The 27443-nt window shown below is 34.9% G+C and overlaps 1 protein-coding gene and 1 pseudogene across 15 annotated transcripts in view; one reads left to right on the top strand and one right to left on the bottom strand.

Annotated features, from left to right (window-relative positions):
• Positions 1 to 27443, top strand: part of ROBO2 (roundabout guidance receptor 2) — a 1682217-nt gene that overhangs the window by 1466223 nt on the left and 188551 nt on the right. The gene's annotated exons all lie outside the window — the stretch shown is intronic.
• LOC116581425 lies at positions 2573 to 2671 on the bottom strand (annotated as a pseudogene).

Genomic DNA, 27443 nt, shown 5'->3' with positions numbered 1-27443 from the left:
ATACATCTCGTGTGTCTTTCATATTTTGGTACCATCAAGTTGACCCCTTCCCAAGCAGAACCATTTATTTAGTTTATAATCTGATTAGCTCTTTATAGACTTTCCTCTTTTGAATCTTGATTCATTTCCTTAAAATATCTTTCTTATTTTAAATATAGGTAGTAAGCACATATTATGACTTTGGATTTAATTCTCTAATTAATGTTTATCTTACAGCTATACTTGTTCTTAGCTGAATGTGTGTGATTTGTTATGTAGGTGCTTCTTAGGTTCATCAACCCATTTTTTATATTACCTTAAGATTTTCTCAAGTTACAGATTTTTAAAAATCCAATATATCAAGCTGGGTTGGTAAAAGGTTGAACGATGGAAGAGATATTTTCTAGCATAATAATAAGGTACTATTTCATCAGATGCCAGCTTTCTCCCCTGTAGAATAAAATTTAATATGCTATACTAAAATATATGCATATGCAAAAATTTTTCTTTGCGTAGTTTTTACCACTCTATTATAGAACCAGAGAAGGCTAATTGCAACATTTTATCTATGGGGGAAAAAATAGCCTACCACAACATTTCTTTTTCCTCACCCCACCTACAGTTTTTATTTTCTAGGACTTAATATTTTGAGGGAAAAACTAAGTGTCATTCTGTATCACTATTGTACTTTAAGAATAAAGATATTCTATTTTATCAATTATTCAAGTTAGCATGTCTTTGGGGATTTTTGAGGATTCTAACAGGGTCAGATGTGAATTTATGAGATGATACAAAAAAATAGTATGTAATTTATGTGTAGCAATACTGGATTTGAGAATAAAGTAATATAAAAATAATCAGAATGTTATCTTCCAAAAAATATATGCATTTTTAAATTTCTAATTTATCTTTGCTTTTAAAGCCAATTTTAATGGTTATTTTGATTTGAAACCCAAGGAATAAGGACAAAAGTACTCCCCAAAATTGAACAGTAACATCAACAAACAGCGGTGATAAGTATGTCCAAAGGAAATGTCAGTCAGCTCTAGGAAGCAGTAGCTGTGCAATAATGAAGAATGCATGTTCAGTCCCATTGTTTGTATTAGAATTAAGAAGTGTGAATCTTCTATACTAGCAAAACTTGGACAATCATATATGTAATTTTCTACATTTGCATTCCTTCTAGCTCGGGTCTAAAGGAATACATACAGGAACATAGCAGTTGCAGTCTATGCAAGAAAATGTGTTCCATAATACCTTGCATAACCCAAATGTTCTGTGCTTCACAATTCACCAAGGATGACAGATTTTTTGCTTTTAACTGCTCAAGTGGTCCCATCCTGTGGTGACAGTATAAATCCAGCTTACCAATAAGTTGGCCTGTCAGCATTGAAATTCTTTGAATAATAGAAAAATTATTTTCTTTTAATTTGACTTCTGAAATTTTGTTTATAATATGAAGATTCTTTTATATTTGATGCCATTTCAGATAAGCTCAAAATGCTACTGCGCTCTGATTCCTTTCATCTTATAAAACTTGTGCTCAAGAACTGAAATTATAATGTGAATACGGTTTATATTTGGATTTAAGTAGAAGTACTGATTATTATTACCTTGTAAACAAAAATACATCATAATGGTTAACAGTTTAGTTTTCATAAGTTAGCAAAGAAACACATAATTTTCAGTACCTCTGAAGAAAGCACCTAATTTTAGTTTATTTCTTTGGTTCTTATACTCACATTAAAAACATATTTGCCTGGAATTGAAGAATGTCTAAGCTTTCTACATGAAATAGAACTAGAAAATTCCTTTATTAATTATATCATTCATCACAATCTTGTAGGTAAGTGAGGGAATTTGACATTGTTTTCACAATCTAGCATAGAAAATGGCTGATTTTTTTTATTTGGTAATTACCTACTCCCTGAAAATTCCTCCTGGAAAATCATAGGAAGTCTCTTTTGAAAATGTCCAAAGTGAAATATGGCAGACTTCTGTAAACTCACTGTGTTCTCTGACCAATCTATTCTTGCTCTTAGTATTTGGATATCAGAAATCCTATCAGTTGGAAGCCAAGAGAGTATGGTGTGAAAACTAGGATGGTAAATAAAGTGTACCAATATGGTAATGGAAATCTATGCCCTGTAGTGACTTAAATCATTCTTAAGACTTAGGTTATCTTGGGATGCCTGAGTGGCTCAGTCAGTTAAGTGTCTGCCCTTGGCTCAGGTCGTGATCCCAGAGTCCCGGGATCAAATCCCACATTGGGATCCTTGCTCAGCGGGGAGCCTGCTTCTCCCTCTCCCTCTGCTCACTCTCTCTCTCTCTCTCTTTACATATAGATAAATAAAGTCTTTAAAAAAAAGACTTAGGTTATCTTCTACATGATGTCTGGAAGATTTGTACTGTCATAGCGTACCCACTTTTCTTTGGTATGTGCTCAGCTTCATATACAAACTTTTCAGCCTCTACAACCTTGACTGGTCTGGAAAATGCAAGCTTGCCCTTACTCAAACTTTTTCTGTCTCCTTCTCTTTCTGTATGGATCAGTGCTGGCCTCTGAGTCGGCTGAGCAAATGACAATAGTGACAACAAGATGGGCAAGAAAGATTATCATCCTTGCGCTGGGGCCATGCTAATCTTCTCTGTATCGTTCCAATTTTAGTATGTGTGCTGCCGAAGCAAGCACGGCAAGCAAGATTATCAGTTGTCCGAATCGCTCCCCACCGAGACTGGTTTCTTAGCATTTTAGACCTGACACTGAGTTTTCTCAGATATTAAATCAGTATAAAATGTATGTAGGGTGAGGGTACACTATATGATGTGTGAAAGAGCACCCTTACTTTGCTAGAATATTTAAGGCTATGTAGGATGAAAAGTGTGTACCTAAAAATGCATATATATACCAGAGGAAAGGGATACACACACACACACACACACACACACACACATTATTTGATATTATGTATATTACACTTGACCCTTGAACTACATGGGTTTGAACTGTGTGGGTCCACTTATAGACAGATTTTTTTTTCGTAAATACAATGCAGTACTGTAAAAGTATTTTCTCTTACTTATGATTTTCTCAATAACATTTTCCTTTCTCTATCTTACTCTTGTGTAAGAATACAGTGTATAGTTGTACATTTATAAAATGTGTATTGACTATTTATGTTATTGGTAAGGTTTCCAGTCAACAGTAGGCTACTAGTATTTAAGTTTCTGAGAAGTTAAAAATTACAGGTGGATTTTCATCTGCCTTGGGAGTCAGTGCCACCAGCCTCCATGTTCTTCAAGGGTCTACTGTGTGTGTGTGTGTGTGTGTGTGTGTGTGTACACACACACATATATAATATAATATTATATTAGTGTTAATAGATATGTCTATTATATTATAAAGTATTATAAATAAAGGATATTATGTATGTGCCTAACTATATAAATTGTTACCACTTAAAAATGTGAATAATGCTCTTCTCTCACTAGCCATAAGAAAATGGGACAACAGACCAATTTGACCCATAGGCTGTTATTTGCAGACCCCTCTGCTAAACTATACTTTAAGTACGTACAAAATAAGAGATAAGTTCTTTGTGTGTATGTGGAAGTTGAGTTACTAAATAACTATCCTAGGAAACTGAACAACTCACATTGACTTTACAAGAATTGAAATACTTTCTCAAAGAGGTATTACATATGGAGATATTAAATAGGTAGTATTCCATATTATTAACATTATTTAAAACAGGGGCACCTGGGTGGCTCAGTTGTTAATCATCTGCCTTTAGCTCAGTTCAAGATCCCAGGGTTCTGAGATAAAGCCCCACATCGGGCTCCAGGCTTGGCAGGAAGCCTGCTTCTCCCTTTCCCACTCCCCCTGCTTGTGTTCTCTCTCTCGCTGTCTCTCGTTGTCAAATACATAAATAGAATACTTACTTAATTAATTAATTAATTAAAAACATACTTAGTAGTTCTGGGAAAGGCTAAAATTATAAGCATTGTAATTGGGGAGGACATTATTAATGTATATTTTATAATATATATATTAAGTTTTGTAATTACCATCAACTTTGGCAGTTAATTTTCTCAGTGTTAATCAAATAGAATATTTACCATTATCAATTAGCCGTTAAACTAATAGCCAAAAAGGAATGATATCTTGTAAGTCATTAAGAAGCAATTAATATCTTAAAATTTCCAGACTCTGCACTCATAGCTTTATTGAAATAGCACTCTGCTTTGTCTGCTTTGTTCAGGATTTGAACATGATGATCAACGACGTATGTTAAAATATGAGGAATATGTAATTTATAAAAAGGAATAGTCAGTGATTTTTCCATTGCATCGAATCTGTATTTTATTGCACTCTGTAGTTTTGTGGCCTCTTATCATATGAATTAGTAATTTGATATCCGTATTTGCTCTGAAAAAGAGGGACTACATTTTTCTCTTCCTCTGTCTTCTGGTGTATGCTGAGATAAATCCTTATGGTTTTCAGGGTAGAATAGAACAAGAACCATGGGGGGAAAAAATGTCTTCTTTAAGCTAGAAGGAGTGTTCCATGTGTTAATGCAATTCCAGAGAAGACATCATCTTGATTATCCCCAGTGGGGACTACAAAGCAATACTCTAAGGCAAAGATGTTGGTCGGTTTTGCAAATTCCTTTCCTTCAGCATTGTCTGTTCCTTTCCTCCCTCTCCTATTTTTCTCTCATTTTTTCCCCTCTCCTCCTTCTCCTCTTTCCTAGAAATGCGTTTTGAACAGACCATTTTACAGTCCAACATGTAGTAGGTCTGTTCTAGATAGACACTCTTATATATATAATACTTTGTTCTCTGAATGGCTTTTTTCTTCAGCTTCATTGAAATATCAGCAAATAAAACTGTAAGATATTCAAAGTGTATCACATTGAGATACCACCTTACACCAGTTAGAATGGCCAAAATTAACAAGACAGGAAACAACAAGTATTGGAGAGAATGTGGAGAAAGGGGAACCCTCTTACAGTGTTGGTGGGAACGTAAGTTGGTGCTGCCACATTGGAAAACAGTGTAGAGATTTCTCAAAAAATTAAAAATAGAGCTGCCCTATGACCCTGCAATTGCACTACTGGGTATTTACCCCAAAGATACAGATGTAGTGAAAAGAAGGGTCATCTGTACCCCAATGTTCATAGCATCAATGTCCACAATTGCCAAACTGTGGAAAGAGCCAAGATGCCCTTCAACAGATGAGTGGATGAAGACAATATGGCCCATATATACAATGGAGTATTATGCCTCCATCAGAAAGGATGAATACCCAACTTTTGTAGCAACATGGACGACGGGACTGGAAGAGATTATGCTGAGTGAAATAAGTCAAGCAGAGAGAGTCAATTATCATATGATTTCACTTACTTGTGGAGCATAAAGAACAACATGGAAAACATTAGAAGATGGAAAGGAAAAATGAATTGGGGGAAACTGGAGAGAGAGATGAAACATGAGAGACTGTGGACTCTGAGGAACAAACTGAGGGTTCTGAAGGGGAGTGGGTTGGAGGATGGATGAGCCTGGTGTAGTGCATGGAGCACTGGGTGTGTTGCATAAACAATGAATCTTGGAACACTGAAAAAATAAAATTAAATTAAAAAAATAAAGTGTAATATAATAATTTAATATACTCTAAATTGCTTTTAACCAAGTTAAGCACTGGTGTGGTACTGGTCCAGCAGGCAGCAGAATAGTGTTGGCAGAATAAATTGTGTAACAGAAAAATATACACAGGCAATTAAATTTTTACTTAATCTATAGGTTTAAAATCTTAAGATATTTATTATATAGGGGTTCCATTTGAGAGACAAAGAACATACACGAGCTGAAATGCACAAGTTGTTTCCATTTATGTGAACCTACTATATGTTTGCTATAAAAATGAAAGAAAGATAGTTTAATAAAATAACCATCGCTCATACCATTTCCTTTCTTGTGATGCACTATACTTACTTTCTATACATGATACATTTTTACATCAGTCGGTCAATAAAAAAGGCCTAAATTTTTTATATAGGTGGCTATAATATACTTATTAAATCCAGAACTTTGTCCCTGTAGTTACTTTCATATCCCATTTTATATGTTTCTTTGTATTGAATGGCAAAATTCATTGATGACTTGGAAGTCTTTTGAGCTAAATAAAAATTAAATTGCAGCAATGCCTATGGACTGTTTTTCAAATAAATATAATAATGCTGCATTTCCAGTAATAAAGAGATCTTTTTTATAATGAGTTGTGCATATACTGATGATCTCAGGCAATATATATGGGTCATGGCATGATAAATTGAAGTTTTTGTGAATTTTTTATTCTATTCAAAGTAATCTGAACAATCAAAGAATAAATGCACTGTGTTTATAGTAAAGTAAACATTTGATAATTTCTCATGATCTCTCTTTGAATAAAATATCTTAAAATTTCCATAAATCTCATTACTTATGGGAAAGCCCAATTTTGTTTGTTTATTGATTCTTACATGGACAGAAGGAAAGTCACAGCCTAAATTCCAGTCTTTGATTGATCAGTTTTTGCTAGGTTCCTTTTCCAGTTCCACTGTTGTGAATTAAACTGGTTCTAGAAACTCCCTCTCAGGAAATATCAGAGCAGGAGCGGGGGAGGTTGGGGACAAGGATGTGAAGGGAGGCTCTTGGGTTGAACACTCAGATCCAGGAAGAGCCCTAACTCAAGCTTTTCTTCCTTGCACCCCTTTTTTCTCCTTTTCTTGACCCAAGTCTTTATTAGATTTCCCAAAATCTGTGCAATTCTTTCTGACAAAGATTTTTACGGAATCTGGAAAGTCAATGTCTACGGGAGAAGATACCAGTGAGACATGTAGAGTACTGAGTACAGTAGAGTTCTACATGTCACTGCCTCCTTATGAACATTTTCTTTCATTTTGGGGCTTGGCCTCATGTGACCTTCATTGTCCAGCTGGTTTTTCTGTTTTGTTTTGTTTTAATGCAGAAGCTCTTTGTCACTTCTCTTCAGTTTGAGCATTGTATTCTTTAATTTAATCCAAGAAACATATGTTTTGATGTCTGTGTGCAAACCATGTAATGTGTTCAGAAGAACAATTGAAATGTCTAAGTGTGTGTTTATTATGTACATATGTATATTGGAAAAAATAGTATGTAGTAAAAATAAGAGAACAATCATTAGGTTAAAAATACCAACACTTCTTAGTTAACATTGTTGTAAAATAGTACTCAAAAAGCATTTTGGGAGGGTTAAAAATATGATATAAGAGGAAAATATGTATCTTCATGTCTGAATTTATACAAGGAAAGAATTCCTTTATATACTTTCTCATCACACTACATGAGAAATCAGTATTCCAAAGGACATCTGTAGAGTGAGGCCTTTGGGATCAAACTGAAGAAAAATGATCACCCAGAGTAAAATTTACAAGATAAATGTCTTTGGTTGAGGTTCTCAAAGTGACTTTTTTGCCTCGGGTAGACAACAAACTGCTAGTTTCTAAACTTTAAAAATCAATTTTGGTGAATAGACTTAATGCTACTGGAAGAATGCTGTCTTAAGCTATTATTCTTGGCAATTGAAAGAAAACACAAATTTAGAAGGATCATTTTTTCTGAGGTTTATCAACATTTTGTTTACAGAGTGAGAAAAGCTTTAAAGCATTTTAAATTTGAGTTTACTTTTTTTTTCCCCCCCTAGGGGAAAAAAAAATTTTTTTAGAATTGTTGTCTAAAAAAATTTTTTAGAATTGATGTCTAAGTATTAGTTAAAAATGTAAGAGTAACATAAAATTTACCATTATGAATTATTGCATGCTGCTGCTATTTCCAGTTGAAAATCGAGTATAGCCATTACATTATATAAGACCATTCTGTTATGTAAGGGACAACGCTGTATAATTAATTAGTGTTTAAAGAGATATGATAATAGAAGTCTGATGATAAACATGTAAAACTGATGAAATAGAAACATAGTCTATAGTATAATTTTATGTTGGTGTGATGGATGTTATATTTTTTGTTATTAGTCAAACAACTATAGCACTGTGACATGCCCTACCCAACACAGCAGGTGCCCCTAAGCTTCAGCTGCCCCTACCAGAGTTTATGTGTGTAGCATTCTCATTTGCAACATTTTACAAGTAAACAAGCTTCATTTTTATTTTCTGACAAGTGAACAAGCTTTCAATTAAAAAAAAAAATTCAGAAATTCTAGTGAGAAATTCTAGTGAGTCTAAGTCTTCTGGTCCAGGATCAATAGCAATGTAATGTACGTGACCATCCTATATAAAGTGTCTGGAATGGGTTTGCAAACTTTACAATGCTATATAATGATTAGCAATAATAAGCACTTTAATTTTGCATTCAGTGCTTAGTAAGACTTTGAGTTCAAGGTCTGAGTGAAATCAGCTAAATTGGCAGCACCTTCAGTAGATATAAAAATATAATATATCTTAACACATGGTATTTTTTATTATTTTTAAAGATAGTAAGAAATCAACTTTATTTTTTAAAAATATTTTATCTATTTATTTATTTATTTGAGAGAGAGAGAACTCGTGGGGGGGGGACAGACAAGCAGACCCCCTGCTGAGTGTGGAGCCCCTTGTGTGGCCCCATCCCACAACACTGAGATCATGACCTAAACCAAAATCAAGAGTCAGTTGCTGAACAGATTGAGACACCCAGGTGCCCCCAAACCAAATCAAAATGAAATTCGAGTCTAACAGTTTGGGATCCCTTAGATACCTCTATGGACTACTAGAGTTTGGTTGGATACAATCAGATGAAAAATACAAGTAAAATCTAAGTCTTATTGTTGCTTATTATAACATTATAAGTTTATAGAATCATTTCTTACACATTATGTTTAATAATCTTCAAAACAATATTGCCAGATATATAGGTTAAGCTCGTTATTATTATGATCCCTTTCTTCAGAATGGGAAATAGAAGAAAAAAAATTCAGTTTGACATGGGTTTTTTTTCCTTGCAAACCTTAGATTTCCAAGACCCCATTATCGAAGACCTTGGATGAATGTGACAGCATTGCTTGCATCTTCTGGTGCATAAAATAGTTTGTCACACTCTTGTTGACTCAGAGCAGTGCAGTTCCACTCAATATTATAGCTAGTAAGCTATGGTCAGTACCATGTAGCACCATCTCCAAAAAATATTGGAGGATCAATGTATGTGCTTTAGAGTTCCTATTTGAGAGGCAGGACACTTCTACTGAAATTGAATTTTACATAATAATAGAACAATTTCAGAAAAAAACCTACATAATTATCCTCACTTTTCCTCCAAAACATTTCTAGGTCTTAGTGGCGTTCGGACACTAATATAAATAATTTATAATTTAACATCTTTTTCTTAAAATTTTTATTCAAGAGCAAGTGAATATGAGCCAGGGTTGTGGCAGAGGGGGAGAGAGAGAGAAAGATTCCCAAGCACACAGAGCACTGAGCGCAGAGCCCGATGTGGGGCTTGCACTCAGGATCTTGAGACCACGATCCCAAGCCAAAACCTAGAGTTGGACGCTTAACCCACTGAACCACCCAAGCACACCTATAATTTCACATCTTAATCACTTCTCATATTAATAGAAAGGATTCAGATCCTCTGACTTCTGTTGGAGAATTCTTCTCTCTTTTCCCCGTGCAAGCCGTAGCTACACAGCCAGCAGGCAAATATAGCACTAAGATGACCATCCATCTTGGATGAAAGGAATAAAAGTAATGCTATGGTTATCTAATACAGAGCCCCTGCCTTATACCAAATATTTTTTTTCTTGATTCCTATCTCATTGTTACCAACTTTACAGCCTTCTAAAATTATCTGTATATAACATTCCAGGCTGCATGCTTTTACATATTAAGCAGATAATGTCCCTAATTATTCTTGCCTCTTTTCTTCTTCTGGTTACTGCTGCATTTATTTCTTATTTCTTATTGTCCATACCTTCATCCTTGATTTAAAATGTCTCTTCTATTTCTTCACCATTCTCCTTTTAACTTCACGTAGAGTAAATTCAAGAATACTGCTGAGTAGAATTTTAATATTCATATCTCTCCTTCCTGCACATATATTTGCATAAATTAGGCTAGGTTCATGTCTTTATATATTTTATTAGAAAGACTAACTTCCTAATTAACACAGAGGAAGAGGTTTTAAGAGAATATAAACTTTTTATGGTGCTTGGTAGGTTTGAGTATGTAATTATGCACTTGGTCTGATTATTGTGGATGTGTATGGATAGAACCCATATTTTAATGGACATTTTGTGTACTTTAACTCATGTCTCCATGTAAATATCCTCAATAATTCTGTCGAGTGTCCTCATACTTGTTTCTGCCTGCTGATGTTTATCAGCCTGTCCTTTGGTGGGAAAGTATACTTTTCAATGTTTAGTTAGTTGAAACTAACATTTTGATACCCTGAGAAATTTTAAAGAGGAATCAAGAGGTTGAAACCTTCATGGGAATTCTTGATTCGCAGCATTGACTTTTCCACAAAGAACAGTTGCTGCCTGTACAGTGAAGTTCTCTGAGCGAATCAGACATAAAATCCTGTAAGGGGGAAAAAAGGTGGCAGTTACTGAAAAGAACACATCTGTTCATCTCAGGCTTTGGGAATTAGGAAAGACCTTTATTTACATTGTGCAATGTATAGAGGAAGGGCCCAGGTTTTGTACCTGGTTAGTTAGTAGTATCTTGAGTTAAGAGTTGTCAGCAGAAGTGTCACGCATGTTTACCAGGTCAGGAGGCATCCTTTCTAATTGCTGTGACTGAATCAGGAGGGGCCATGTGTCTGCCACACCGTGCCTCTAAGTTCCAAAACCTGAGCTGGTTTGGAACGGTTCTCATTCTTTAAATGGCACATGGCCCTTTTTTGGCAAGTAAAAATCAGTACGTGATTGATGTGCCACATCAGTTTGGTCACATCTGCTACATCACTGACATACTTTGCTTTTTCCTTAGATACAGCCTCTTCAAGGACTCAGATAATTCAATGTCTTAGGGGAATAACTGACATGAAAGCAGAAAGCCTGTGGCATCATTAGCCACTCTGTGCTAATAGTAGAAAGATCCGTTAAAAAATGCAATCATTTTTTAATTTAAGGAAAAATATATGGGAAGGAAGGCTATGTCGGGATTGCTAACAGCCAGGTGAACAAATAGAACATTTACTAATTGTCGTAGATTTCTAAGTTGATTGGATCGTAGTGAAAATGAACAAACAGAAAACTTCTTTGATGTAATAAGAGCATGTTCACTGCCCACAAAATACCCCCCTCAGTAATTATATATACTTCTTTATGCTCTCACCCTTAAATAGCCATACAAAAATGATCATATATGTGACCTAAAAGTGACTTTTGACCAAAACTCATAGAATATAAAGAAAAGAATACTCTTAATGATAGTAAATAATCCTGTAAAATAAGATTAGGGATTTTAGAAGTTCATCTACAAAGTCTCTCTATAAGGATCACGTGGTATTTGAATACAGACATAAACTTAACTTGGTAACTGTGCAAGCTAGAATTTCCATGGTAGTTTCTTAGAAAGAAAGATGTATAAAGTTGTGTTTTGGTTTAATTAATTGTCCTACAATGAAAATGTAATGGTTGCTTTCCAACAATTTAAGAGTGCGTTTTTGCAAATTTTCAGAGAGCAAGTTTTCGCTTTTCTTTGAAATGTAGACCATATTTGAGAAACTGTATCTTATACTCTATAGAGGTGACATAATTACCGAGGATGACTTGGAGTAATTGGGTCTGTAATTCCAATTACTCTGAGGCATTGATTCATTCAGACTCATGCCTTTATTCATCATGTTTGTGAAATAAGCTTTTGTGTAGAAATAAATCCAGAGTAACGTCCCTTGAATTCAAAGATTCCACAACTCTCCCCTCTAGAGAACCAGTGAGAAATCATTGAATTATTTGCTAATTGTGAGCAAAATTTGTATTGATTTTTTTTTCTGTCTCTCTAGCTGATGTTAATAGCATCATACTTCAGGTCATTAAATACTTTTCAGCACCATCTAATTGTCAAAGAATCACTTACTAAGACAAAACTGGACATCAAAGCCACACACACACGTGCATACAAACACAAAGAAGATGATGACACAGGCAGTTAATATTCTCTTCTCCACCTCATCTGGTAATATTTCACAATGGGTATTACATGATCTGAGATCAGTGATGATTCTAAACAGAATTAAAACTGCTATATCGCCAACCTCTAGCCACACGTGATTTAACTAGTGGGCACTTACTAATTTTTCATCACACCCCAGTGCTGCTACTACCAAAAAAAAGCACACCAAAAAAAAGAGCATATGAGCATAACTTATGATTTTCTTCTAAAATCACTTTATGGATGTAAAAATGTGTATTTTTTTTAATGCCATTCAAATGTTACATGTGATTTCTAGTAAAACAAAACTATTTCCATGTACTGTAATCTCTTCAATACATTAGCAGAATGTTTTAAATTAAAGATGCTTGTCACTTCTCTGCACTGATACACAAAACTGCTGCCCAATAAATTTGACTAAATTTAGCGAAATATAGCTATGGAGAAAAACCTAAAACAATCCTTTGGTTGATCACGGTAGGCTTTTACATGGGAAAAGCCATTTCTCTCATGGCCCCTAAATAGTTGTTAAAACCAATGTACCTCATCTTTGACATCTGTTTGAGCAGGATGAATCCATTTTAAATCCCCAAATTGCTTTCACTGTGACAGAATGCAGTAAATGAAACAAAATGGTTTGCGGAAATGAGAAAGTGTAAACAAGCCAATCAGATGCCACTTAATTTCCTGGAGAGCCAGAAGTTTTCTCAAAGAAAAGTGAGATCACACTTCGATAAAGGAAAACCTCCTTATAACCCATTGGTATTTGAGGGAGGTTTCTCTCACATATATTGAGATTCAAAGTGATACTATGCCCAGAAATGTTTCATTACAACAGCCACGACTAATAAGTTACTTAGCAGTATTTCTACACAGTCCATGAATACCTATCTGTTCTTGTATATACAGGAAGAAAGCACCATTAATATTTTTGATGAAACTTTCTGTACCGAAGGGCATGGTATTCTGATTGCCATGTGTTGGGAGTATCCAACACTTGTGCTCTCCTTTCTGCTCATTAATAATGATGAGGTTCTTCTTTAGAATTGCTGGATTGTTAACATCTGTTAAAGTCTGAAAACATTAAATAGAAACAAACTCTTAAACGCTAAACTAAAACTTAACAAAACTGTTAGTCCTTTTTGCTATGAATAATGTTGTCATTACTCTCAAGATGAAGTAGTGTGTTTCTCTACTTCTGGAAATTAGGCTGGCCTTGTGACATTCTTTGGTGATAGAATACCATAGAAGCATACACGACATGGTGGTGATTCCACATTTGCCTGCTTGGAACATGGAAGCCACCATGTGAAGCAGCTTAGCCTAGACCCCTTGAAGCTGAGAGACCAGCATGAGGAGAGTGGTCCAACCATACAAGCTATAACCATCCCAGTGACCAGTAACAGCACCAACTACCTAGAAATGTGGATCAGGCCATCTTCAACCATTCAGTTTCAGTAGAGCCCGTAGATGACTGTAGATGGTTGAGGGGCCCTAGGCAAGATCAAAAGAACCCCTCAGTGAAGTCCCACCCTAATCATTGACCTGCACAAGTGTGAGCCAATGAAATAGTTGTTGTAAGCCATTAAGTTGGCTTCTTCTTCTTCTTTTTTTTTTTTTTTTAAGATTTTATTTATTTATTTGACAGAGAAATCACAAGTAGGCACAGAGGCAGACAGAGAGAGAAGGGGAAGCAGGCTCACTGCTGAGCAGAGAGCCGGATGTGGGGCTCGATCCCAGGACCCTGGGATCATGACCTGAGCCAAAGGCAGAGGCTTTAACCCACTGAGCCACCCAGGTGCCCCTATTGGCTTCTTTTAAGCCACTAAATTTTAAGGTGATAAAACATCAATAGAGTCACCTCCAGTCTCTCACTGAGTTCTGGGCTTGAGACCAACAGTCAGTGTTTTCCTGTAAAGTCACTTACAAGAGCCAGGACAAAAATATGTGCATGCAAATCTATGTGAAAAGAAATTACCTGAGGAAATTTGGATAAAGTCCATCCATAATCCATTTCATTTAATATGATTATATTGGTTTATTTGAGGAATAATTATAAAATGATTTTGAGATATTTATGGATATCTATGAATGGTTTATAAGTATCTTAGCTCTCTAAGGTAAGTTTTGTGGTTTTACTGGTCATCAAATGAAAGGTGTAAACATTTCTACAAACTGTATATCCAGTTAAATATGTCAGCTGATTTAACATGAGGTATAAAATAATCATTAAAAATGTAATTAGCTTGATTATCCTTTGGAATTAAATAATATTCCATTTATTTTGTTTATTCTAATATAATATAAATATTCTGTTCTATAACTCAATTAACTTTTACAAAAGAAAGCTTGAGCTTTCATAGTATGTTCATAGTATAAAGTACTATGTCCATAGTATAAAATAATCACTTTTAGTGATAGAAACAAAGGTTATTAAGATTATAAAAACAAAATAGTGATAAGAAAGAAAGGGTATGTATTTTAATTTTCATCTGTGTTTTAAAAAAAAAAACTCATATAGAGGCAAATGAACTTTTAAGTTATTGGATATATAGTTAGGTTGGCAAATATATTTCCAGTGAGATTAAGGGAAAATATACATCCTATAAAATCTATCAGACTTTGAAGTATATTAGAAAAGGCATTTTTTTCTACTTACCAAAAAAATGTGTTAATTTTAATCACAGAGAGGACAGTGTTGGTTGAGTTTCATTCAAATAACAGAAATCTGCATCCTTCATTAAAATCTCCCATCAGCCATGTTTCCATTAGAGTTCACTGAAAAATGACTCATAAAACCAACAATTTTATGCATCAGGTGACAGGTTTTGACAGAAACAGCACTGCAGTTTTTGCGATATGCTACATTTTGAATGCTTAAACTGTGTGATTAGGTGTGCTTTATATGACTTCCACGTGCTTAGCTAGCAAAATCTGAGTTTATTTATACAAAATTATTCAAGTGAAAAAAATGGTGTCTCTCAAGTGAGCAAAGTCAGACCTCGAAGAAGACCATAGGGGATTGGCTAGCATTTTATTACCAAGTGAGCCATTCTAGTTGTATTAAAAGTAAGTCACAGACTTTCTTGGTAAGCACAATGGACTTCTTAGTTTTAATGGACACAAAAATAGACTTAATGAATTCCTTAATTGACTTAAATGAATACATTGAATAAAGTAATTCTTTGTTTCAATGTCTATTAGTTCAGTTCTAGTAAAAGAAAAATCTACAAGTCTCCTGTAAACAGGAAAAAAAAATATTCTAAATTTGTAATATGTGTGCCAGAAGTTCTTGTTTTTCGATTTGAGAAGTATCTGGTTGCTGATCTTTCGATGCTCTAGACAATTTTCTCTGGGCATATTTTAGAATAATTGCATTGTAGAGTCAGCTGTTTTTTATTTAGAATTGAGAATCCAGTTGTTAAAGTGTTCAAATCGACATCTTCCACTTAGTTGTTGAATGAGGCACTTCCCTCCTTATTGTTAACATGGAATATTAATCACGCACATAAGCCCTAAACTAACATAAGCTCTTTCCCAATAAGAGAAGTAAAAAGAGTTTATGCTTTAGAGACAAAGAGCCTTGGGTTTCCAACTCTAAGCTATATGACCTTTGGAAAGTCAATTTCTAAAACTCAGGAGCATTCATCTTTGAACTGGAGATAATCTTTTGGAAGGTGGTGTGAGTTTTGGAGGTTATGTACCTGTTGGATAATAATATTTTAAGAAATGTGATGATGGTGATGGTGATTAGAACTTGTATATGTAAAAAATTTTTATTTTAATTTCTTTAATCCAAGCAGTTAATATGAAAAAATATATATCATTTGTGCCTACATATATAGGCAATTTTTGGTTTTTTAGTATCCAAGATGGCAGAGTAAGTAGAACAAGTCTAAAGCCTTTATCTTTCAGAAAGACCAGAGATTTCTTTGTCATATTCATAAGCCAAAGCAAGGTCAAGGTAAAGATAGAGAAAAAATGCCTTACTTACATGTTGTATATTTAGCATGACTTTTTGAGATAATAGATGGCTTTCAATACAAGTAATTAGTTAATTTTTGATCCTTTGAAATTAAAATTCAAAATATAGTCAAACTTACTAATTTGTTGACTGCATATTTGAAATTCTACAGTTAAAAACATATTCCAAAACCCATGGTTTTCTTTCACATTTTATTACATTCATTAGTTTCAGTAGTTACACTCTTTTTATTTATTTTTTTTATTTTTTTTTAAACATTTTATTTATTTATTTGAGAGAGAGACAGTGAGAGAGAGCATGAGCGAGGAGAAGGTCAGAGGGAGAAGCAGACTCCCCATGCTGAGAGCCAGATGTGGGACTCGATCCTCGGACTACAGGATCATGACCTGAGCTGAAGGCAGTTGCCCAACCAACAGAGCCACACAGGCACCCAGTTACATTCTTTTTAAATGTCATATTTATAATTTTTCAGAAATCCAAATGCATTGGAGAACAGCCTGATTCTCAAAGGAAATCATAAACAGATGTTATATAATGGACTGCTATCTGTTAATTCCCACTTATATCAAAATTTGCCTCAATTGTTTGAAATTCATTCTAGGCACGTTTCCCTAAGCCATGTTTGTAATATCCAGTTCTCTCCATTTAAATCCTTTGAATTTTGAAGCTTTAAAAGTCATCCCTGTCTATAAAAACCAAAATTTTCAATTGATATTCTAAAAGGATCCCATGAACTTAAATCAAAAAAACTCCCTTCCCCATCCTTACTTTTTTCCCTAATTCTGATGCTCTCATAGTGCTTTACTCTGAACTTCCATATTTTTTTACTATGTAGGTCACACAGTCTTGGCTTAATGTGCTCATGATGGGAGGGTATATTTACTTGAGTGAAAGGTTACAAGGTTCGTGTGTGTGTTGGCTCAGCCCTACATTCCCTGCTAGCACAGTCCCTGCCCAAAGTTGGTTTTTATTTAATACGTATTAAATGAATAAATGAGAAGATGATTGCAAGATCTCACTCTTTGAAATTCGAGTATTCCACCATTATCGGGCAAGATGTCCTAAGTCTGCTCAATTTCCTCCCTATTCCTTCCCCCATTCTTTCCTGCTTCGTCCCTTTCCCTCTTTTTCTCCTTTCATTGTTCCATTTTTCTCCCTCAAAAAACAATAAACACACTGCTGAACTACATTTTAAGTAGGAAATCATTTTAAAAAATTAGTTCACAGGCAAAATGGTGTAAAAATCATCCTTGAAAATCCCTCAAATCATCCATAAAATATATTCACTAATCACAATCAGAATAATGAGGTGTTTATGTTGCATGTTGAATTGGAGAATGTGAGAGGAGCACAGATTTCTAAATCCCATTTCATAGAAACAGTGTTTGGAACTGACTGAGTTACAGAAATACGGTCCTTCTCTCCTTCCTGAGTATGTTAAATTCAGGTATATTCAATGTGCTTATGTTTCAATCTTTTATAATAAATACAAAGAGATGGCTTTGGGTAAAACAGACACAGATTCCAATCTCCCAGTTAATATCATGGGAACAGTGGCCAAATAATAGTTACCAAGTATATATTTGTATGGCTAGATATCCTCATTAGTAAAATGGCAATTTAACAATATCCATCTCTGGGGTTATTTTTAAGATTAAAACAGATAATGCCTACAAAATGTTTAAAATATAAACCAGTATAGAGCAATTACTCAATAAGTATTAGCTGTTATTGTAGCATGATCTAGCTTAGAGGTGGCAAAATTAGTTTTGAAGGGATTAATGTGATGAATATGATGTTTTGTGTCTTAAACCCAAAGTATCTTTTTCTATATAAACATGATTTAATTATAGAAATCTATGGACAAGTTCATTTGATTTGCAGAAATACATTTGAATATCAAGAACACACATACAATTCAAAGTGAATCAAATTGTCCACTTCTTCAACTTGCTCTGTAAAGTTGGTATTTCATAGAGTTCTCTTGAAGAATTCTACTATATCCCTCAGTGATACCTTTTAATCTCAGATCATCAGTTCCTACCTGGGTGGGGACATTTCTCCAGCCTAGCTACCACAGATCTGCGTACCCAAACCTACTCAATATTACCACTTGGATGTCCTAGAGACATCTTTACTCTATTTTCTCAATTGTCCAAAACTGAATGTACCACCTTACCAATTAAATGACTCCAAAAATTTGCAAGAACACTTCTAAAAGGAAATGAAAATATTGTATCTGTTCCATAAAGAATCCCCCATGTCATCTTTTTATTTCAGTAAACATTTACTGAGGAACTTCCTAATCACTGTATTAGACTTTGGGAGGGCAGAGTTGAATAAACAATGATTTCTCTTGAACATTCAACTATATGGTAGATTCTTTAAGTTACAGTTTTAAAGGCTGGCTTTTTTTTTTTTTTTTAACTTTAGTCTAAATTTCTAATCATATCCCCTAAGTGGAATTTATAATTTCACATTCACTATACTTGCTTGTTTCCATTAATGTTTTCTTTATGGCATAAGATGATGTAAGGGCTAAAAAAAAATTGGAAATAATCTGATCCCTCAATTTGCAGATACTAATTCATCTTCCATGATTTGAGATTTTTGCCATTGTCAAACAGCTATAATAATAAAGTATATAAAATTTAGTTAATATTTTTGATTATTTCTGGAAATTATAAAACGTCTCTTCCTTTTTAATCATGGTTTCCATTAGACCCCTCAGTCGTTAAGGACAGAAACTACATTTATTAACTGTTATTTTCCAGGTGCGTGGCATAGAGTTGTAATTGAACAATCCTTTGATTAATTTACATTAATTAACTACCCAAATCAAAGGCCAATAACAAGTTGACCTTTTTATAATGTGAGCTTCTAGGAAGAAAAGTGAGGATGAATCACTAAATCACTAGGAGATTGCAAGATTTCTGATGTGTTTCAAGTGTCTCCAAATGCATGCCCTTTCTGTTGATCTTTCTGTTAAACCAGCACGTTTGTTCCCCTTATTCTCATCGATGATTAGACCTGGATTAGCTGGATACCCTCATTGGAATTCAAACAGTAGAATTTGTGTGCAGGATTATTTGAGATTGGCATCTCCCTCAAAATCTTCTTATGCTGAGCCTTTCGTTGATACCATTCCCTTGAATAGTTTGTCTATTTATAGCACAATATCTGTTATTGCATTCCCTTTTTAAAAACATTTGTTCTGGTCAATGTTGTTTATTTTGATTGCTACTCTGTTGCTACCAGATAAACATGGTTGTGTTCGGGGGGAATAAAAGATGAGTGTTCAATTTAATTTCCCTGTTTTTGCATTTTCTGGTATCCAGACTTGCTAAATGTAGCAGTCTCTAGCCACTCTCATCAGTTTCTCTGCATTTCCCACTATCATCATATTGGTCATGTGTTTTTGCTGAACCCCAGACTCCTTTGCAATCAGAACTCTCCTGATTGCATACCAGGTTTTATAGCCAGGAACCTTTTCATTTAGTCATTACTTACACTAATATATCTTGAGGCAGAAAGATGGAAATATTTATATTAATCTACACAGCAAAAATTTATGCTGTGATGTCACCTTAATTCAGTACAGGCATCATCTAGACAAACATTTATTCTTAATCCATGGTGTATCTAGCTCACCCATAACATTTCACATGTTGTTGAAAGGTCGTCCTTTTAATATGTATATGACATTCTTCTAAGTTCATAAGAAGCAATCATGCACCCTTAAAAATTGCTAGAGTCATTATTTTTCATTATAACTAATTTTAATCTAATTGTCTATTCTTTTTTTCCTCCCTTCCTGGTTACTTATTATTTCTTTATGACCATTCATTTGCCGTGGAAGTTGACATGCTGCTAATTAAGTTTGCTGGGACACCATATGAATCATCATGGTTTGGACAAGTTAGCTTTGCCTTGTAGTGCACTCATTCCTACACCCAGGCTGTACCTGTAATTTAGTCCACCATTTCCTGGGTGTGTGGCTTAATACCAGGAGACGGCAAGGCAAATTGCTTGAGTAGTTTACTGTTGCTGATTAAAGTCGTGTTTTTGTTTTTGTTTTTAATTCTATAGCTTGTAACTTCAAAAGGTAAAGTTATCATGAGATAATAAGTAGAAGAATGAAACTATAATGCTGACTCCAAAGCAACCAGTTTAACTGAATTTAAAACTAACAGAATTGCTATCAAAGCTTGAATATTGTTTGATTCATGAGAAGAACCTTTTTCATACTTTTGACAAGATAACACAGATTCACTAAATAAACTTGAAAAAAATGAGCAGTTCCAATCATTAATGAAAAATCCTTTTTTAAATTACACTAACTAGGGGAAATGTATAGAAATATTTAAAGAAGTGATACGAGGGGCGCCTGGGTGGCTCAGTCATTAAGCATCTGCCTTCAGCTCAGGTCATGATCCCGGGGGCCTGGGATCCAGCCCGGCATCAAGCCCTGCTTGATAGGAAGCCTACTTCTCCCTCTCCCACTCCTCTTTTTGTGTTCCTTTTCTCGCTGTGTCTCTCATTGTCAAATAAATCAATAAAATCTTTAAAAAATAAATAAAAAATGTGATACTTATAAAAAATACCTTATAGAAGCTGACATTGGGTATCAACTAGAAAAAAAATAATGTTAAAAACTATAAAATAGTTTTTACTGTACAGTGAACTTTTTCATAGTTTGATGCAGCAAGCAAATGAAACGAATCACTGAAAATCTAACAGTAAGAGCAAACGGGAGTTGCTGTCTTGAAGCTTGAAGCCTAATTGTTTATGTTTTGTTGGCCTCACAAGAAACCTCAAGGGTTGGCTCTGCTTCAAAGGAAAGCATCTTAGCTTGGTGGAGAGGAGGTAGGGGCCGGTCTCGGAAGTGATGGGCAAACATTCATGTGAAAATATGTTTTAATAAAACCTAAAAGATACAACGTGCTGAGATTTGTGTGCAAGGCTTTCATTCTGTTCCAATTAAATATCGGGTACAGAAGCGAGACCTTCAGTGGCAAAACCAAAATGAAAAGAAAACAAACAGACTTCTTTTTATCCCGATGTGCCGAGGCAGCGGTCCAAGCAGAGATCTTAGGCACCATATGTGCTGCCCTCCCTGTGGGGATGAGGTTTTCCAACTTCACTGAAATGACTGGGCTTGTCTGATTCTGCCAGATCCTTTTTGCCTCATTTCGACGGAGCCTGGCTCTTCCCGGAAGCATGTGCTCTCGGAAGGCTCAAGGTGAATTGTCAAAAGGAAGGCTCCATGAGGCCAGTGTCTTTGCCTGTCAGTCAGGTCCCATCGTCTAACACAACTCAGGGTCACGATCTAAAATCTAAAGGAGGCAGCTCTGGGGAGTCCGCATTTATTCGTGCGCTTACATTTACGATTTTCCTGGCTTACATTCACGTTTTCCTCTTGTCTTAAGAGTGCTGAAGGATTATTTGTTGCTTTCCAGATAACCCTTAGTTCTTGCCCCCCCGCCCCCATGGAGTAGAGATTATACTCTTTCTCCAGCCCTTTTAGAGCCCAGCTCCCCCAGCTTTGCCATGTGTGAGCTATCTACAGGCACTATTAGCCCTGCTTGAGTAGCTCTTGATAACACTCTCTAGGAAGTCAATTAAAGATGTCAGGGGGTGTACTGGCCTGCTTTTCTGTTACTAACAGGCATTTGGAGAGTGGAAGATGGAACTGTCAGGAACAGGTGATTTGGGGTTCTGTAGGAACTGAGGCCCCTGATTTTTTTTTTTTTCCTCTCACTAGTTCAACTTTGTGTGTGTGTGTGATCTTGAAATAAATGATCTATTTTAATCTTTAATAAGTGATAGTGACTTAATTCTGGAGATCATGTGCCCCATTTGGTAAATAATGAAATCAGGTGTTCAGTAGTTAAAAATGTGAAGAGAGAAATGTCATAAATAGCATAATGTCATCATATAATGTCATAAATAACATAATAAAAGTCTGTATTAAGAAGCTAATTTTTGTGTTAGAATATCTACATTTAGACTAACCATAAATGATTGTTCAGTAAGAATTAGGCATAAAAATTGCTTGGCATTATTGTAGAGTCATTTTTTTGCATCTACTTGCTATACATTTTGATCCCTTCTTTTGCTAAAGTCTTGACCTGCTTGTTCTGTGTGTTTTTACTAAGAAAGACTGCCCAAAAAGTAAATGATTATTTTTTCTTAAATAACATAAAGCAAAATTAAAGTGTCACAACTTTTTGTCTAAACGAATTAGTGCAAATATTTAAACTGATTATTTAGGCCCAGTGAATATTAGCTTATGCAACATATTCAATATTACTTATTAAATATTACATTATGAAATTAATGATAATAGAGAAATTTCCATTCTATTGTGTTACCTACAGTTTTTTTATATACCTATGAACTTAATCAAGAGAATTATCACTGTGGAGAGATATGTACTTTCTAAGGGTGAATTTATAACTTTAAACATCTCTATTTCATTATGCAAAGCCATGATAATGAGTGAATATATGTCTTTGCCAGATATGTGCTAAATGCCAAAAATTCTTTCACTTAACCCTCATTGCCACCCTGGATTATGGTCACCATTATTCCCATTTCACAGATAAAGAAGGAGAAGCTTAGAAAGGGGAAATAACTTGTCCTAAATTCCGTAGCTAATAAGTAATGATCCCAGGATTCAAGCTGAATGATTTCCTTCACCAAAACCTGTGAGCTACCAGGGCCTACCATTCAAAGGGCAAAGAATAGCTAGAGATGCAAAATTCTGGCTGTACATGGCATTGCAAGGGTTATAACCTCATGCTGATTATATCATTTTGAGAAGTGAAGTATCTCCGAGACGCCGATGTATATTTTGTAATATTCAGTGAAAAATAAATGAGAAAATAGAAAAGAGTGAAGCTGAACAAAGGTTTGCTTTTGCTGAAAGAGGAGATTAACTTACATATAAACAAAAAGAGAAAAAGGAAGAAAGAAAGAAAGAAAGAAAGAAAGAAAGAGAGAGAGAAAAGGAAAGGAAAAAGAAAAGGAAGTCCCTAATCCTAAGGGGTTGGGCACACCCTTAGAAAAGCGGCAATAGTTCATTATACAGAAAGACAGCCGTGTCATACTGATCAGCAATTCACTTGCCATTAGCTTCTGTTTTTCGGGTTTTTCTGGAGAAAAAAAAAAAAAAACAATTGTAGAAAATCAAGTTCGTACTAGAGATTTATTCAAAGAAGCAAGTGGCTTCATGAATCTTGAATTAAAAATAGATTTAGCCTAATGTTTGAAATCACCCTCTCACAGCACGATACAATAACTGATTATAATGAAGATCTTGGTTATCAAGTTAAATTATTTTTAGTATATTTAATAATTAGGTTTAGGAATTATAAAATATGTCTGTTATGCCCAAGTTTCCACTATAATAATCTTTAAGCATAGGCTCTGGAATAAAAACAGATTTATTTTCAATTCCCGGCTTCTCTTATTAACTGGATGAAGTTGGCATTTTGGAAGTCCTGTCTTTTCATTCATAAACTGACCTATCTCCTCAGGTCATCATGAGGTTTCCACTCACCTTCTGGGCAGGACGTCTTGATGATTATTGGACTTTGATTTATCCCACCCTACCAGAAAACCAAAATATTTTAAAATAAACATACAGAACATGATCTTGAAAAGTTCGTAAATGTGGGGAGATCATTCCACAATAATCTCTTTCAAAACATACTGTATCATTCACCAAAATAAAGAACAAGAAACTCTATACATTTATTGAGTAAAATCATTAAATCAACTTAGGAAACTTTCTACCAAAGATGCATATGTAATGATCAACTATATCCAATTTAGCTGATGACAAGAATTGAAATTCTTCACTCGTCTACTCATTCAAATATTTACTCTGCACTTATTCTGTGCCAAGAATATCATTCCAGACCCTTGGGATACAACAAGAGACAAAATGAATGCAGTCCCTGCTTTCATGGAGTTCGCTTACATTCTACTGAAAGCAGATAAGGAACAAATAAGCAAACTATAATAATTTAACATAGTGACATGTGATATGCAGGGGGAAAAAATAGCAGAGAGATGTGTTATGTGTGATCTTGTTGCTTCTTTAGATTGGGTCATGATAAAGGGTGAATCCAAAGAATTGACATGTAATCTGAGATGTGATGGACAAAAAGAGGAGATCTAAAAGGAAATCGTAGGGGAAGAAAATTTCACAGTGAGTAGTATGGAAATAGGACCTAAAGAAGTTACTTGCCTTGCTAGAAGAGAAGGACCAAACTCACTGGGGGGAGACTGGAGTAAGAGGCAAGGGTAATGAAAAATGAGAGCCAGACCCCAAGATGCTTTGTAGGCTGGAATAAGGAATTTAGGTTTGGTTTGTTTTTTGTCTGTTTGGGTTTTTTAAATTAAATTTATTTTTTTTTCAGTGTTCCAGAATTCATTGTTTAGGCACCACACCCAGTGCTCCATGAAATATGTGCCCTCCTTAATACCCACCACCAGGCTCACCCAATCCCCCACCCCCCTCCCTCCAAAACCCTCAGTGTTTGTTTTTTTATAAATATGATGAGTCCTTTGGATAATTTTAGGCAGAGGGATGACAAGATTTGTCTTATAATTTTAATGATATTACTCTGCTGTGTGGAGAATTGACTGTAAGAAGAGCAAGACTAAAATAATGTTGTTAAGAGACAGATTCACTATTCCTGGTGACATGATAGTGACTCAGACCAAATGAGAGCAGTGGAGTTAAAGAAAAGTGATTCTGAGGAAGTTTCAAAGTCATTTAGGCCTCACTGATAGAGGGGATAGTATATGAGAAATGGAGGAAAATTAATAACTTCTTGAAAAAATTGTATATGGCAATTCCATATACAAAGACACTGAAGATTGGGAAGAGAAAGATTTGTGTGATAAAGATCAAGAATTCCATTTTGGTCACATTAAATTCAAGATATTCTTAGACACTCAAGTGGTGGGTGATGTCACGCAAGCAGGTCTGGAGCTCTAGGGGGCTCAAGGCTGGAGGCATTCCCTTTAGAGTCATCAGCATGGAGGCAGGACTGGCAGAGGTTAAGCTGGAAGAATGTGTGTCTGAGCACCTCCATATTTGAGTGGTATTTACTATGCTTTAAGAACTGAAAGTTTCTGGGATCCCTGGGTGGCTCAGTCAGTTAAGAAGCTTCCTCAGGTCATGATCCCAGGGTCCTGGGTTCGAGTCCCACATTGAGCTCCTTGCTTGGAGGGGAGTTTATTTCTCTCTCTCTCTCCCTCTGTCTGTCACTCTGCCTGCTTGTGCTGTCTCTCTCTGTCAAATAAATAAATAAAATCTTTAAGAAAAAAATAAAGGAACAGAAAGTTTCTGGCAAAGTACATGCAAGAGTAAATGGCTTGTAGGAGGAAAATTAGGAGAGTATTTTAGAAGTCAAGATAGGAAATATACATTAAAATTATATATATATATATATATATATTGTTTTTGTTAACAATCTTTATTTGCCCAGTGTCTAAACAATATCTTTTTGCTTATGCAGTTGCTCAGATATAGCCCACATTTAATCATCCATCATTATGCTCAAAATTAAAGAAATGTCCAGGGGTACCTGGGTGGCTCGGTGGGTTAATTCTCTGCCTTCAGCTCAGGCCATGATCCCAGGGTCCTGGGATCAAGCCCCACATCAGGCTCGAAACAACGTTTAAAATTAGACATATTTTATACAGTGCTTTAATAGTAATGGTTTTATCATGTCAGGTTTGGAGGAGAATACCAAAAAAACAAAACAAAAACAAAAAAAAACCTATACAAATTTTCCACATCTTAATTCTCAGCAATAATATCAAGTATTTACTCAGGCTGAGCTACTGTGGGAGAGAAATATGAAATGATTACATCTGCATTGGAAATATAGCTAATTTCCAATGTAATTTCTTCCCGACTTTCCATTCTTACAAAGTACTGACATATCTAGCGAAGGCAATTAATTGCAGCGTTTGATTAAGTCATCCACTATTGTGTGGAAATCCTATTCTACCTAAACATTATAAACATTGAAAAAGAAATAAACTATGTTAACATATTTTAGTATTATTTCAGATGATTTTCTATCGCTAGTATGGCCACTTTTTCTAAATGACAAAGAACAACCAGAATTCTGCAGTAACAAAGTCACTTTTAGAGAACTAATTTTTAAATTACTGGGCAGCTTAATATTTAAAGACTATTGAAAATATACAGTGAGACTTTTTATTATGCAAATATATTCAATTCTGAAAACAATTAAATGATAATAAAACATTCTCTTTTTCTTTACCTCATATTATAGTAATGAAGCTGTTACCTCTGAGTGTGCATTTTAATGAGTTTTAACCAACATTTTAATGAGCTGACATTATCATAAACCTAAGGATTAGACAAAATTGAATTTACTGGTATAGAGAAAGTTTCCTCAAGAGTTAATTATATTGTTTAAGATGGAATATAATTCATTTTATGATATATCGCCAAATATCATCTTATAAGAAAAATTATATTAAAGACTGAAAAATATCATTATACTTAATCTGTACATACATGTATCCAGTCTCCTCATTTTTAAAATAAAAAGCGAGGGGTGCCTCAGTGGCTCCATTGGTAAAACCTTTGACTCTTAGTTTTGACTCAAGTTGTGATCTCATGGGTCATGGGATTGAGCCCCAAGTTAGGTTCCTGGCTCAGCAGAGAATCTGCTTGAGGTTCTCTCCCTCTGCCCCTCCCCTGACATATTCCCTCTCTACGTTGCTCTCTCAAGTAAATAAATAAATCTTTTGAATAAGATGAAAAGGTAATGATGTTTTTGTATGTTCAAATTACGTGAAATACAAAAGGCATTGACATATCTATAAGATAATAAACCAAAATCTTTATAAAGCCAAACAATTTTTTTTTAACATATCCAATAAAGAAAACTGCATGAAGGGGCACCTGGGTGACACAGTAAGTTAAACATCTAACTCTTGGTTTTGACTCAGATTGTGATCTCTGGGTGCTGAGATGGAGCTCCAAGTTGGGCTCCATGCTCAGTGGGGAATCTGTTTGAGTTTCTCTCTCACTCTCCCTCTGCTTCTCCTGCTTATGGTCTTTCTGTCTCTAAGACAAATAAATCTTTAAAAAAAAGAAGAAGAAGAAAGAAGACTCCATGAACAACCTTCAAATGGAGATCAATTTTTATTTTTAAAGGAAGAATCATTTATAATTTTCTTGATACGCATATTTAAAGTGGGTTTATAGATTCACAATTTACAATTTGGGAGAGATGAAGAACTTTTTC

Source organism: Mustela erminea, chromosome 1 (genome assembly GCF_009829155.1).
Source record: "Mustela erminea isolate mMusErm1 chromosome 1, mMusErm1.Pri, whole genome shotgun sequence".
Lineage (NCBI taxonomy): Eukaryota > Metazoa > Chordata > Mammalia > Carnivora > Mustelidae > Mustela > Mustela erminea.
The sequence above is the reverse complement of the archived record's forward strand: the minus strand, read 5'-3'. Positions and strand labels throughout refer to the sequence as shown.